Raw genomic sequence first — 12016 nt, forward strand, 5'->3', positions numbered from 1 at the left:
AAAGAAAAGTGTCGCTGTGGCTAGGCTCTCGGGATAGTCAGGCTTTTATTTATATTTGAGGCATTCTGGTGCGTTAAAACTAGCAGCCTCTTTGTTCCGCTTGGATCACCATTCCGAAAATTCAGATATTTAAATAAAATGATGAATCGGCTAGTGATGAGGAGCAACGTAGATCCGTAAAATGAGGTTTGATTAAATTAAACTCTTATGAACAGCGATGAATTCTACCTCTCGGCTGATGTGTTCCAAACAAACGATGCTTTCTACATGGCCAAATTGTGTGCTAACTACCTCACACCGCTGTGTCTGATGGGGTGTTTTTATATAGGTGGATTTGGTTTCAGTTGGCCTCTGAGATGCAGATATAAAGAGCAGGTTGTAAAGAAAAAGGTGGAAAAACTACTTGTGATGTCTCAGTTCCTCCTGTTTTAAAATTCTGGACTCTGATACCGATATCAGGGCTTTGTGGAACCTGTCACCAGTTCCTCTTGTAGCTGAAGAGTTCTTTAAGACCGGATTTTTCTGGGAATTCATTGATGTGCACCAAACATTCAGCTAGGTTTTATACAGTGGTGGTCATGTTTACATCACCTGTTTTCTGCCTTTGAAATATTAAAATCCTTTGGGCTGCTTTTTTAATTAACTGAAGAGGGGAGCAATTTTACACCCATGAGTTGTGTTTTTATTTCATTCTGTGAGTATAGTTGAACTATGCACACGGTCTCCCAACTGCATGCCAAATGTAGCTTCCCATTTGTCATGCAAACTAGAAAGTAGATGAACCTCTCCCTGGGCTCAGGAGCTGAGTTTGCTTACACATTTCCATGATGTGATGGTTTGTAATTCAAGACAGATGGTGGGAGGATATTTTTCATTTAACCCTCTGCTTGTGTGCTGGAATAGAAATTAGTGATTGTCCATTTGGTGAAGAGTGAATTTCAGTTTCTCTATTTTAGATACTGCAGCAACGTGAGTACATAAAGAAGTATCCAGGTGCAATACACCCGCTCTGGCAGTCATGAGGAATAGAGGGTATGTATGAGCTCTCCTTCTCACATCACATCACTCCACTCATCCATGCTGAGTGAACAGAGAAACTTTCTGGGTTTAAATGCAATGGAGATGTGTGACCTGCGTACCTGTGTTCCTCTTTTAAGAAGTATAACACATAAACATACTCAGTGATCTTATTTATGTACTGCACAGTCAGTATTCTAAAATGCATTTAATTCATATTTAGAAATAAATACATTTATAAACTCAGATTTATGACATGTGCTATAAGTGTAGCTTCACACCAGGCGAGGTACAACAAGAGAATGAGATAAATCATAGTTTAATATTTTCCAAAGGTGTCATTTGTCATAAACTAGCTGTGAGAAGCAGGCGGGGTTGTACCCAAACGCAGACTCGCAGACAGGACTTTAACTCAAAAGTCACTGACTTATTGCTAGACAGGAAATAATACAAACTAAACCAGGAGAAACACAACCATGAGGGAGATTGCGACAACGGACAGAGGGAAACAGAGGGCTTAAATACACAAGGAATCATGAGGGGATGAGAAACAGGAGGGAAACACAGCCGGGGCTAATCAGACACGATGAGAAAGGGGAAACAAAACTGAACATGACATGAGACAAGGTACCTTCAAAGTAAGACAGGAAGTTATATACACAGTGATAACCAGACAAAGACACGCAAGCTTGACAACAGAAACACAGGAACAGAAAAGGGAAACAAGACACAAGGACACAAACACAGAGGGGGTACAGAGGACAAAAACACAAGGGGAACCTAGCTCAGAGACACAGAATAAAAACTAATGAAATTAACCTTAAACCAGACATGATAATAAGACATAATAGTCGCCAAAAACACAAACTCCAAATGCTGGGTCAAATGGCCCAGAACCATGACAATCATTAATCATCCAGCACACTACCAGAAATACACCTACCACATGCACCATTCTTTGGTTTATTATAAAAAATTATAGAAATTTACAAAACATTACTGGGCTACAGTTTTTGTGTTAAGATGGATTTGTGCTAACTACACATCCAGAAACAAATTGTAACCCCTTGCCATTAGAATGCAAACAGAAATTTGCTGAACGAGTTAGAATTCCACTGGCTCTGTGTTAAAGCATTTTATAATGAAAGGATTTGCTGCTAATGTGTTGTTGGCACTCTACATGTACAGTGGGGCAAAAAAGTATTTAGTCAGCCACCGATTGTGCAAGTTCCCCCACTTAAAATGATGACAGAGGTCAGTAATTTGCACCAGAGGTACACTTCAACTGTGAGAGACAGAATGTGAAAAAAAAATCCATGAATTCACATGGTAGGATTTGTAAAGAATTTATTCGTAAATCAGGGTGGAAAATAAGTATTTGGTCACCTCAAACAAGGAAAATCCCTGGCTCTCACAGACCTGTAACGTCTTCTGTAAGAAGCTTTTCTGTCCCCCACTCGTTACCTGTATGAATGGCACCTGTTTGACCTCATCATCTGTATAAAAGACACCTGTCCACAGCCTCAACCAGTCAGACTCCAAACTCCGCCATGGCCAAGACCAAAGAGCTTTCGAAGGACACCAGGAAAAGAATTGTAGACCTGCACCAGACTGGGAAGAGTGAATCTACAATAGGCAAGCAGCTTGGTGTGAAAAAATCAACTGTGGGAGCAATCATCAGAAAATGGAAGACATACAAGACCACTGAAAATCTCCCTCGATCTGGGGCTCCACGCAAGATCTTATCCCGTGGGGTCAAAATGATCATGAGAACGGTGAGCAAAGATCCCAGAACCACACGGGGGGACCTGGTGAATGACCTGCAGAGAGCTGGGACCAAAGTAACAAAGGTCACCATCAGTAACAGTAGTAACGGCAGGGAATCAAATCCCGCAGTGCCAGACGTGTTCCGCTGCTGAAGCCAGTGCATGTCCAGGCCCGTCTGAAGTTTGCCAGAGAGCACATGGATGATACAGCAGAGGATTGGGAGAATGTCATGTGGTCAGATGAAACCAAAGTAGAACTTTTTGGTATAAACTCAACTCGTCGTGTTTGGAGGAAGAAGAATACTGAGTTGCATCCCAAGAACACCATACCTACTGTGAAGCATGGGGGTGGAAACATCATGCTATGGGGCTGTTTTTCTGCCAAGGGGACAGGACGACTGATCCGTGTTAAGGACAGAATGAATGGGGCCAAGTATCGTGAGATTTTGAGCCAAAACCTCCTTCCATCAGTGAGAACTTTGAAGATGAAACGAGGCTGGGTCTTCCAACATGACAATGATCCAAAACACACCGCCCGGGCAACAAAGGAGTGGCTCCGTAAGAAGCATTTGAAAGTCCTGGAGTGGCCTAGCCAGTCTCCAGACCTCAACCCCATAGAAAATCTGTGGCGGGAGTTGAAAGTCCGTGTTGCTCGGCGACAGCCCCAAAACATCACTGCTCTTGAGAAGATCTGCATGGAGGAATGGGCCAAAATACCAGCTACTGTGTGTGCAAACCTGGTAAAGACCTATAGTAAACGTTTGACCTCTGTTATTGCCAACAAAGGTTATGTTACAAAGTATTGAGTTGTATTTTTGTTATTGACCAAATACTTATTTTCCACCCTGATTTACGAATAAATTCTTTACAAATCCTTCCATGTGAATTCATGGATTTTTTTTTCACATTCTGTCTCTCACAGTTGAAGTGTACCTCTGGTGCAAATTACTGACCTCTGTCATCATTTTAAGTGGGGGAACTTGCACAATCGGTGGCTGACTAAATACTTTTTTGCCCCACTGTACATGTACTGTAGTACTGTCTGTGTGACTACTCTATGTTACCACAGATGTAGTTCGACATGTTTGCCTGGATGATGGCTCATCTCTAATTGATGTCAGATTATTGGCATTTATAATAGCTGATAAATCCAAATGAACAAAAGTAAAATAGAGATGGGCGAAACACCCTCCAACCATGATATGAGTGTTGGTGTCACATAGTTTAACCACCAGAGGGCACGTTGCACTTGTTGGCATTGCGTGTTTTGAATGTCACAAACTCAACAACCAGCTGATCCAAACAGAGTGGATTCAAATAATCCACGACTTACTTCTTTTTTAAACGGCATTGTCAGTTTTTCTTAGTAACTCCATATAACTCCAATAACTACATATAACAAATGCTGGTATCAGTATCAACATTAAAAATCACATTATTGAACAAGCTCTGCAAAGGAAGATGAAATATAACATTTTCCTCTTAATAATAAACACCTTCATTTAGAAATGTAAATGTATTGTCTTTGTCTTACATTTAAATTTGTTTGGTAATCTGAAATGTTTAAGTGTGACAAACATTAATAAAAAAAGGAAATCAGGAAGAGGGCCATTGCTTTTTCACACCATTGTAGGTAATATGACTAACAGCATGGGCCAAGTTCAACATCATTGTGCTGTTTTAAAAAGCTTAAAATGTGAAAAATTTGTTTTCATGTCTTTTTGTCAGTGCCATAGTCACTTAGTTACTTAGTTACTTAGTTTTCCTATGTTTTAGCTCATATAATGTTTTAATAAACATTACATCAATACAGAAATGCAATTTTTAGTGAGAAGAATACGGTGTTTTAACACATAACACTGAAGGTAACACACTCCCATGGCTGTAGTCTCCCTGTATAGGAAAATGCACATTGTCATACTGCAAAAACTGCTCAAGGAACACAACCTGGTCTCCAGACTTCCCACTTCCAGTCTTACTGTTCACCTGTGGGATGTGCATGAAAAACTTGATCCATAGAGTTCCCAAGCTACAACATACAGGTCTCAAACGATCCACTACCATCATCCTAGCTTCTGATTACACATTATACGCAATATTAGGTGGTATTAGGTGTTTTTATATACTGGCTGAACATTATATTAGTCTACTATCATCTCTGCTCTTATGAACACAGCCGCAAATAGTACTTCCTTGCCTGACCTTGGCTTTTGACTTTTTCTTGTCCACCTGTGTTGCTTAGATGGCTGATGGAACCTGCTGCTGTTTCTCATGGCACATGCTGTTACTTTAAACCAACCTCAGGTGGGTGGGGGTGGAGTTTAGTGTAGGTAGGCAGAGAACTAAATCCACACCACACTCATCCATCAGTGTGCCCCATCTTTCCTCCTTCTCCCTGCATCATATTTCCTGCAGCTTAGCTGAGGTACGTCCCTCCTTATACACATTCTGTGGCACATGATTAATCCCACCTCTCATATCTCTTTTCATGTGTCAGCACCTTCAGTGCTTTATAGGCTTATTCTGAGATGAAGTGACAGCTCTACTCTGAAATATCACCAAATTAAGACTGCTGGCATGTGTAAACAACGGAAATATACACCAAAACCCACAAATCAAATGGAGGGCAATGTCTAACTCTTCTATTAAAACTTTGTTGACCCTGTAATATTTAAAGGTTGTTTTGTGTGGTTCAGCTGTTCTAGGTTGGTTCAACATTAGTCATGTCTCAGCTGACTCTTTGTGATGCTGGGTACATTCCTTCTTGAAAAATTGCATTCATAAGTCACAAGTAGATTTATAGGTCCCAAATAAACATGGGCATGTGGGAAATGTTAGGAGCCATTTGTGTTGCATGTACCAGATAATAATGTAAATCCCATCTAATTGACTTCTTTATATAGAACATTTATCTGAATAACAAAAGAACAGATTTGGAAGGTGATATCTTCTAGTTTCTGAAACTATGCTTGCTAAGTGTTTTTTACTGACCTGGTGGATGTTGACAAGTGCAGGAAAACAGGAAGCAACTAAAGCTTTCAAGCAAGTACAATGTATGAAGCACAAAATTTCCATCCAAAACACTGCTATATATTAGTAAAGTACATGAGTAAATGTACAATGTTGCATTTGACCAACCTATTCATGCTGTGCTATGTCCATTTTTGATATACAGTCTGTGGTCAGGCAGTGTAAAATAGCTGAAGTGTTCAAAAGATTTCCTGGATTCTGGGAGATTACACACAAGCACTATAATTTACATATTTGTGATGGTACATTACGCAGCCATTTACATAAATGCACACATAAAGGAATAAAAGAGTAGAGCGCAATGGTTATCCATCTCAGTGACACACATCTAAATGTATATGTGTTATAAAGTTTATTGCATAGTCTGTGAAACTAAAGACTCATCAAGAAGATCCAGATACATTCAGTGAGAAATACTGTTGACTCCTTTAGGGAAGAATGAGTGTGGTCCCACCAAAGTCACTGCAACTAAATTATATAAGAATGCAAGTCAACAGAAGCACTTTCTAGACAGGATATATTTATAAAAATGTCCTACAAGAGTGTTGAAATGAAACCCCTTGTTAGTCTGAAGTCACAGAAAGTTCTGCAGGTTTATATAAGAAGGGAGACATTTGATAAGGGAGAAAACAAAGGAAAATCATATCTCTAGAGCTGTGGATTGAGCAGGCAGTATTCTGTAAAAAAGACTTTCTTGGCCTCTGAGACCAACACACCTGCATATGCATGAAGTTAAATGATGTGAACGAATAGAATTCACTCAAAGGAAATATGACAACCAGTCTTCATACAAGCGTGCATGGAGCCAGCTGAATGTAGCACACATGCACACGTGCATACAGATGCCCTGTTACTGAGAACCAGCTGTTCCAGTGTGTTTAAATTATCACCTGTCAGCACAAATTTACCCTGATTCTGAAGGAGCTGGAATTCAAAATTTGCCATACTGTTGAAATCACCCACCACCCTCCTTCTGCTGTTATCCATCATAAAGTGCAGGCAGTGAAGGGCTAGCCATTAATTTCCCTCGTTTCCTTTTAAGATCACAGGAATTTAACTCAGTCTTTCTCTGGCAGCTCTGCATAGCGACCAAACAGGGAGTAGGGAAATGTAAAGACTTTTAGAGACTAAAATGTGCTGTAAGGCAGCCAAATTATTAGAAACATGGAAAATCAATAAAGGCATGCTTTTATCTTCTAGATAAATAATACATTTATCATAAGACATTTTTTGCCTTCATATTTGACTCTTTTGTAGGCCTTCTTCAGCTCACAAAAAAGCACTAACATTTGTCAGCTGTAGCTTCTTCCAACGAACATATGCAAACTGAATAAAAAAAGAAGAAAGTGTTCTTTCCACTCGTGTACAGTTTTTTTGGGGGGGAAATAAAAAAGAATAAAATTCACTTCCCTAAAGTGAGTTTTCCATTCAGATACATACAGACTTCCAGCTTTTAGCCTCACTGTTTATGTAAATGCTGCTAGGTAGTTTACCCTGGACAGTCTCACCATACACCATACACTCACAGCTCAAGCAGATAGCATCATAACAATCTATGTTAAGATCTGGGATATCTTACACAGCATATAAACTCTTGGTGCTTTTAGTCATTGTGTTGGAGCTGAATAACATTGACAGTGGCCAATGCAATGCACTGGAATAAGTCCAGGGTGAGACCAGCTTGCAGCTTACATGAACTTACAAAGAGCTGTTGCTGGAGTACTGCTAACATGTGCAGAGTTTGCATATCAGTTTGAATGACAGTTCTGAATAAATAAAAGAATATTACTATATAATACTTTGTTGGTTAAAATGTAAGTACTGATCCTGTATCACAAGACTCTGGCGCTTGACAGAGTAGACGTTCTTGTGTCACGCAAAGGGTCAGCAGACAATTAGTTTATTTGGGTCCAGAGATGGGCAGTAACGCGTTACTGTAATCTGATTACTTTTTTCAGGTAACGAGTAAAGTAAGGGATTACTATTGCAAAAACTGTAATTAGATTACCGTTACTTTCCCGTAGGAACGCTGCGTTACTGCGTTACTAAAACCATGATTTTTTTGCGAGAATGTCTCATGACAGTGACGTAAGCGAGTGCGACGTTCGTGACAACAGCTGTGTGCAGATCAACAATGGATCATATATCGAGTGCAGGAGAGAGTATGAGCGTGCAGCGTTTAAAGCTTGGAAGTACTGACCTTATTTTGAGTTTGATTCCATAAAAAGTGACAAAAACATTAGTGTCCGTTGTGCGTGGGAAGAAAACTTCTTTTTACAGCGAAAAAAACCCCTAAACTTCCAAGCATGCACCGAGTAGCTACGACGTAATGGGAAATTCACAGAGAAACTCGCGGATTCTTCCACTGACCACTGCGGCACACCTGCACAAGGGCAAACCTCCGCCTACGCCACTACTGCTTTACAGGTGAAAATAGAGCAACAGGACCGCTAGTCTTTGATGTTATTTATTTTCTGCTATGTTTTACTTGCATCTATTTGAAAGAGTGAGTGTAAACACACACAAAAAAAGATTTATGTGCTGGAATGTGCAGAAGATAAGATAAGTTTAGATGTTAAACAAATTTCTTCCAGTCTGAGAATGTTGCAGATAATTAAATTTTTGCTTGATGCCTAAAGTTAAAAGATTAAAACTAATAAAACAAGTTTTAAAAAGAGACTTTTCCATTTGATTACATTTTGTATGATGGATTATGCAGAAAAAGTAGAATTGGGCTGAAAGATCTATTGCCTTATCACCTATTCAGGTTGTAAATCGTGTTTTTAAAAATTAACTAAGTAACTAAGTAATTAATTACTTTTGAAAATAAGTAATCAGTAAAGTAACGGGATTACTTTTTTGGGGAAGTAATCGGGAATTAGTTACTGAATACTTTTTTCAAGTAGCTTGACCAACACTGTTTGGGTCACCAGTGTCCACCAGCTTTGTTACTTTTACACACTATATTGCCAAAAGTATTCACTCACCCATTCAAATCATTGAGTTCAGCCGTTCCAATCAGTGCGGTGTTAAACCAGCAGTGGAAAACATGCCACTGTTATAAGACAAAGGAGAAGAGAAGGAAGGCATGTTAGAAGGCAGTGAGACAGAAGGAAAGGCAATGTGGAGGTGAGAGTAGGGTCTTTAAATTTGGAACTATGACTGGTAAAGGGAGAGAGCTGTTGAGATTATGGAGAGAAGGAAGTTACATATATCAAATGAAAGAAATTACATTGGATGTCAGTTGGAAGAGAAATAAGATTTCTGGAGTAAGTTGGAGGAAGTGGTAGATAGTTTCTCCAATAGACAGAGGGTGATGATTGGAGCAGACTTTAATGGACATGTAGGTGAAGGGAACAGATATGATGAGGTGTTGGGTGGGTATGGCGTTAGGGAGAGAAAGGATTAAATGGTGGAAGTTGAAGAAGGAAGAATGTGTTGAGTTGAGGAAAGAGTTGACATAGGCTCTCGGTGGTAGGGGAGAGTTACCTGGTGACTGGGAAAGTACAGCTGAAGTGAAAATGTCAAGGTGTTTGCAGTATCATCTCAACAGAGGAATGAAGACAACGCAAAGTGCATGAGACTATTCAAAGGAAGGAGTAGGAAATGAAAAAGTAAAGAAAGTGAAGAAGAAATTAAATACTGAGTACTGCAAGGCTAGGTGTATGGCAAAGGCAAAAGAAAAGGCTTATAGTGAGTTGTATGTGAGGCTGGACACTGAAGAAGAAGTTCAGGACTTGTCTTGGATAGATGGAGAGATCAAGTTGGAAAGGATGTGCAGCTGTAGTGATGAAAGAGAGATAAATTTGATGAGCTATACCACGTAGATATTGGAAAGAGTTGTAGAAATTAGCTTAGTGACTTTATTGCTGTAATAACAGAACAATTGTGACAATTATTCCAACAATAACCAAAAAAAAACCCTCAAATGAAGATAGGAGATGGGACAGGACTGATGGATTATACCTGCTAATCAATGTAACCTTGCCAAGAGAAGTGAAACCTGTTAGAAGGGTTTGTTTGTCTGCTCCTCTGATCATTCAAAGAGTTTCCCATGAAATAGACATCATTTATTCTTTTACATTTCCTGCAGCTGTACTGGTGTTTTAATTAAGTGATCAAACACTCAGGAGCAGCCAGGGCCACTGGTCTTTGGCTGTGTGGTGAGCAAGGTTTGCATCTATTCCCAGCATTTCTGGAGTTGAAAGCAGATCAATTGCAACACACCCTCAGAGGGATCATTTTGATCTTGTTTGTGGCTTTGACTCTGGTTTCTCCTTTCCCAAGCCTCTGCCTCATACATAGGCTACTGGCATAATGAAATGGTAATAGGTATAATGACTCTAATAATGACTCAGTTAGGACTAATTCAGTGCAACTTGAAACCCCGACAAACCTCAAACCTTTGGTGCTGCATTCATTCTCAGGCCATCAAATGTACCTGTCCTTTTGTGGCTTTATTGTTTCACAGTAACCATAAAAGATTAACAATTTTACAAAAGATCTTGTGTAGTCAGCTTATTTATGGATCCTCTTTTAGCTTGCAGGGCAGTGCTCTGCCATGGTCTAATGAGGCAGAAGACAACCTGAAATCAATAGCTGCTCACAGCATAATCGAGAGAACAGCCCCAAAAGAGGACTCCAGTCATTAAATGTATTTTACTGTGTATAACACACAACTGTTTAAAGGTTGGAGGGGAGTTGTTTATTAGAGTTTGTCTGAATGTAGGTTAAATGTATTTCTTTTTCTTGGCCCTATCTCCTACTCGAGCCAGTAGCGAGGTACTTTTAGTCCACAGGGTAATGTGTCTCTTCTGGCCTTGTTAGTGTTAATGCACAGAGATTTAATGTCTTCTCTGCAGCCGACTGCCTTGGCCTCAGTGTAGTACTTGATGAGGTAAAAATGAATGTGTCCGAGTATTTACCTTGACAAATCCACAGTGAGGTTGAACTGGCCTTACCACACACCAATCTGTTTATTATGGTATTGCAAAGAGGAAGGGTTTAGAAGTATTTTCTACTGTCCAATTATTCTCTTTTAAAGCTAAGCTGGGAGCAGCACAGATTTTTAAAGTAATACTGTAGGTTATTATATCCACTTAGACTGAGAAATCTAATTTTTTCATCAATTTACTTAATAAAACTAAACAGCTCCATATATTGTAATACTCAAGTGCCTCATCGTACATTTTTATGGAAATTAGGTGCCTGAGCAAATGTGGAAGTCTTTAATCTGCTGGAGCTCTGGCCTATTTTTGCTAGAGATTCTGTTTCAAGTCATGTCAGAAGAACTTCAACTCTTTGTTTCTTATTCAATCCCCTCACCCCGACCCGCTCATGTCATGACAGCTGAATTATTCATAGAAAATGAATGCCTTCCTCTGTCAAATAATGCTGACTTCAGTGATTCCAACACAGGCTGTACTTGGGTGGGCTATCAAGAGTACATTAATGTTCACCAAATTATACTGAGCAACAAATGTTAGAATTTGAATTTATCTTTTAATCCGACGGATTGAATGACTACATCAGCAAATGATTTGCTAGATTTGCTAGCTTAGTGGCTGCTGAACAGCATCTGCCCTTCTATTTCCCTACTGTCTGGCTTGCTGGCCACGTTTCTCTTCCAGAGGCCTTTGACTTTCACTCAGCTGCTTCTTCAATGAGACTCATGCCCTGCTGTCGGACTAACTCCACCTTCTTTACAATAAGTGGTCATTCATTTCGACATCTAAGCAATCTAAGCAGAACCTGAAACCAGTTAAGAACTAGTTCTAATGTGAGATAGATCAAAGAAAATGATACATAAAATAAATATAGATAAAATGAGGAGGTGGGAAATAATAACCAGTCCAGTTCTGGGAGAAGACACAAATCTCAGATCGAAAATCAAACACGTTAGCTACCGGCTGTTTATGTTCCCTGATTAAGGCAGCAGCTTAAAGTGACAAAAGAAGTTGTATCCAACGTAAACAGAAGGTCTATTGTTATGCTGGGTAGTTTCATACCTACAGAGCATTATCATTCCCAACGCGTAACATACTGGTGATTTGTCACGGCCCGAGGCGTGTCATAGTAACGCGAAAAGTACACCTCCGCGTCCTTATTAAATGCTCTGGATTCTTGATTGAAGCGGAATAGAAAGCTGCCCGCTTCCCTTTTTATTCGCTTCACGGCTTTCTATTGCAGCACTAACCTAACCT

At 39.7% G+C, this 12016-nt stretch overlaps 1 protein-coding gene across 4 annotated transcripts in view; it reads left to right on the forward strand.

The window, feature by feature from the left end:
* Positions 1 to 12016, forward strand: part of LOC146502724 (heparan sulfate glucosamine 3-O-sulfotransferase 5) — a 117586-nt gene that overhangs the window by 46500 nt on the left and 59070 nt on the right. For 3 of the 4 annotated variants that reach the window (XM_085132532.1, XM_085132533.1, XM_085132531.1), the window contains one exon: positions 957 to 1032. The exons of the other annotated variant lie outside the window; for it this stretch is intronic. The gene's annotated coding sequence lies outside the window, so the exon portion shown is untranslated. The remainder of the gene's footprint in view (positions 1 to 956; positions 1033 to 12016) is intronic. 4 annotated transcript variants of the gene reach the window in all.

This window comes from Neolamprologus multifasciatus, chromosome 15 (assembly GCF_963576455.1).
Source record: "Neolamprologus multifasciatus chromosome 15, fNeoMul1.2, whole genome shotgun sequence".
NCBI lineage: Eukaryota > Metazoa > Chordata > Actinopteri > Cichliformes > Cichlidae > Neolamprologus > Neolamprologus multifasciatus.